Source organism: Arachis stenosperma, chromosome 6 (genome assembly GCF_014773155.1).
Source record: "Arachis stenosperma cultivar V10309 chromosome 6, arast.V10309.gnm1.PFL2, whole genome shotgun sequence".
Classification (NCBI taxonomy): Eukaryota; Viridiplantae; Streptophyta; class Magnoliopsida; order Fabales; family Fabaceae; genus Arachis; species Arachis stenosperma.
The window spans coordinates 109,598,725-109,602,317 of NC_080382.1; the positions used below are offsets into that span (position 1 = coordinate 109,598,725).

The window sequence follows — 3,593 nt, forward strand, 5'->3', positions numbered from 1 at the left end:
GGCATAAGATTTATACCTGACCCCAGGTCACACAGAGCCTTCTCAAGGGTCATGGTACCTATGGTACATGGTATTAAGAATTTACCAGGATCTTGTTTCTTTTGAGATAAAGTTTGCTGAACCCATGTATCTAGTTCACTAATGAGCAATGGAGATTCACCTTCCCAAGTCTCATTACCAAACAACTTGGCATTCAGCTTCATGATGGCTCCTATATATTGAGCAACTTACTCTTCAGTTACATCTCCATCCTCTTCAGAGGAAGACTAGTTCTCAGAGCTCATGAATGGTAAAAGGAGGTTCAATAGAATCTCTATGGTCTCTATATGTGCCTCAAATTCCCTTAGGTCCTCAATAGGGAACTCCTTTTTATTCAGAGGACATCCCAGGAGGTATTCCTCACTAGGATTCACGTCCTTCTTTTCCTTTTTGGATTCGGCCATTGTGATTATGTCAATGGCCTTGCACTCTCTTTTTGGATTTTCTTCTGTATTACTTGGGAGAGTACTAGGAGGGGTTTCAGTGATTTTCTTACTCAGCTGGCCCATTTGTGCCTCCAAATTTCTAATGGAGGACCTTGTTTCACTCATGAAACTTAAAGTGGCCTTAGATAGATCAGAGACTATATTTGCTAAGCTAGAGGGGCTCTGCTCAGAATTCTTTGTCTGTTGCTGAGAAGATGATGGAAAAAGCTTGCTATTGCTAAGCCTGTTTCTTCCACCATTATTAAAGCCTTGTTGGGGCCTTTGTTGATCCTTCCATGAGAAATTTGGATGGTTTCTCCATGAGAAATTATAGGTGTTCCCATAGGGTTCACCCATGTAATTAACTTCTGCCATTGCATGGTTCTCAGGATCATAAGCTTCTTCTTCAGAAGATGCCTCTTTAGTACTGTTGGATGCATTTTGCCATCCATTCAGACTCTGAGAAATCATGTTGACTTGCTGAGTTAACATTTTGTTCTGAGCCAATATGGCATTCAGAGCATCAATTTCAAGAACTCCCCTCTTCTGAGGCGTCCTATTACTCACAGGATTCCTTTCAGAGGTGTACATGAATTGGTTATTTACAACCATGTCAATGAGTTCTTGAGCTTCTGCAGGCATTTTCTTTAGGTGAATAGATCCACCTGCAAAGTGGTCCAATGACATCTTAGACAATTCAGACAGATCATCATAGAATATATCCAGGATGGTCCATTCTGAAAGCATGTTAGAAGGACACTTTTTGGTCAGTTGCTTGTATTTCTCCCAAGCTTCATAGAGGGATTCACCTTCTTTCTGTTTGAAAGTTTGAACATCCACTCTAATCTTACTCAGCTTTTGAGGAAGAAAGAACTTAGCCAAGAAGGTTGTGACCAGCTTATCCCAAGAGTTCAGGCTATCTTTAGGTTGAGAGTCCAACCATACTCTAGCTTTGTCTCTTACAGCAAAAGAGAAAAGCATAAGCCTGTAGACCTCAGGATCAACCCCATTGGTCTTAACAGTATCACAGATCTGCAAGAATTCAGTTAAGAACTAAAAAGGATCTTCTGATGGAAGTCCATGAAACTTGTAGTTCTATTGCATCAGAGAAACTAACTGAGGTTTTAGCTCAAAGTTGTTTGCTCCAATGGTAGAGATTCAGATGCTTCTTCCATGTAAGTTAGAATTTGGTGCAGTAAAGTCACCAAGCATCTTTCTTGCATTGTTGTTGTTGGGTTCGGCTGCCATATCCTTTTCCTGTTCAAAAATTTCAGTTAGGTCCTCTTCAGATTACTGTGCTTTAGCTGCTCTTAGCTTCCTCTTCAAGGTCCTTTCAGGTTCAGGATTAGCTTCAACAAGAATGCCTTTTTTCTTGTTCCTGCTCATATGAAAGAGAAGAAAACAAAGAGAGAAGAGGAATCCTCTATGTCACAGTATAGAGATTCCTTTATGTGAGTAGAAAAAGAGGAGAATAGAGGAAAGAGAAGAAAAATTCGAACACAGAGGAGAGAAGAGGGATCGAATTTTTGAGATGAAGAGAAGTGTTAGTAAATGAATAAATAAATAGAAGAAGATGAGAGGGAGAGAATTTCAAAAATTGTTTTTGAAAAATGGTTAGTGATTTTCGAAAATTAAGAGAAGAAATAAAATTAAAATTAAAATTTGAAACAATTAGTTAATTAAAAGAATTTTGAAAAAGAGGAGGGAATTTTCAAAAATTAGAGAGAGAAAAGTAGTTAGATGGTTTTGAAAAAGATAAGAAACAAACAAAAAGTTAATTAGTTAGTTGAAAAAGATTTGAAAATCAATTTTGAAAAGATAAGAAGTTAGAAAAGATTTTTGAAATTAATTTTGAAAAAGATATGATTTAAAAAAAGATATTTTGAAAAGATGTGATTGAAAAAGATTTTTTGGAAAAGATTTGATTTTTAAAATTAAAATTTGATTACTTGACTAACAAGAAACTAAAAATATGATTCTAGAATTTAAAGATTGAACCTTTCTTAACAAGAAAGTAACAAACTTCAAATTTTTTAATCAATCACATTAATTGTTAGTAAATTTTTCAAAATTTTGAAATAAAGATAAGAAAAAAATTTTGAAAATTATTTTTAAATTTTTGAAAATAATAAAAAAATGAAAAATATTTGATTTTTGAAAAAAGATTTTAAAAAGATAGGATTTTTAAAAATTGAAATCTTGACTTGACTAACAAAAAACAACTAATTTTAAAAATTTTTGACTAAGTCAACCCAAAGATTTCGAATTTTTGAGTAAAACAAGGAAAAGATATTTTTTTGATTTTTCAAATTTTTTATGAAGAGAGAGAAGAACACAAATATGACCCAAAATATAAATTTTGGATCAAAACCAATGATGCATGCAAGAACACTATGAATGTCAAGATGAACACCAAGAACACTTTGAAGATCAAGATGAACATCAAGACTTATTTTTGAAAAATTTTCAAAAAAAAGAAAAACATGCAAGACACCAAACTTAGAAATTTTTAATGTTTAGACTCTATGAATGCAAAAATGCATATGAAAAACAACAAAAGACACAAAACAAGAAAATTTAAAGATCAAACAAGAAGACTTAACAAAAACAACTTGAAGATCATGAAGAACACATGCATGAATTTTCGAAAATTGCAAAAGTTTTTAAAACATGCAATTGACACCAAACTTAAAATTTGACACTAGACTCAAACAAGAAACACAAAATATTTTTAATTTTTATGATTTTTTTAATTTTTTGGATTTTTCGAAAATTATTTATTTTGAAAAATGAAAACAAAGAAAAAATTTTTTGAAAAATTTTTGAAAACCTTTTGGAAAACAAAATAAGAAGAAAATTACCTAATCTGAGCAACAAGATGAACCGTCAATTGTCCAAACTCGAACAATCCCCGGCAACGGCGCCAAAAACTTGGTGCACAAAATTGTGATCATCAACAATGGCGCCAATAGATTTGGAGCTCTCAAACGTGAATCACACTTTGTCACAACTTCGCACAACTAACCAGCAAGTGCACTGGGTCGTCCAAGAAATACCTTACGTGAGTAAGGGTCGATCCCACGGAGATTGTTGGTATGAAGCAAGCTATGGTCATCTTGTAAATCTCAG

General features: G+C 33.7%; 1 non-coding gene across 1 annotated transcript; it reads left to right on the forward strand.

Moving 5' to 3' along the window:
- The first annotated feature begins 1,204 nt into the window (after positions 1–1,204).
- Positions 1,205–1,313, forward strand: LOC130937556 (small nucleolar RNA R71). Its single transcript, XR_009068770.1, has one exon. It is a non-coding gene; the product is annotated as a small nucleolar RNA R71 (small nucleolar RNA).
- The last annotated feature ends 2,280 nt before the right edge of the window (positions 1,314–3,593 follow it).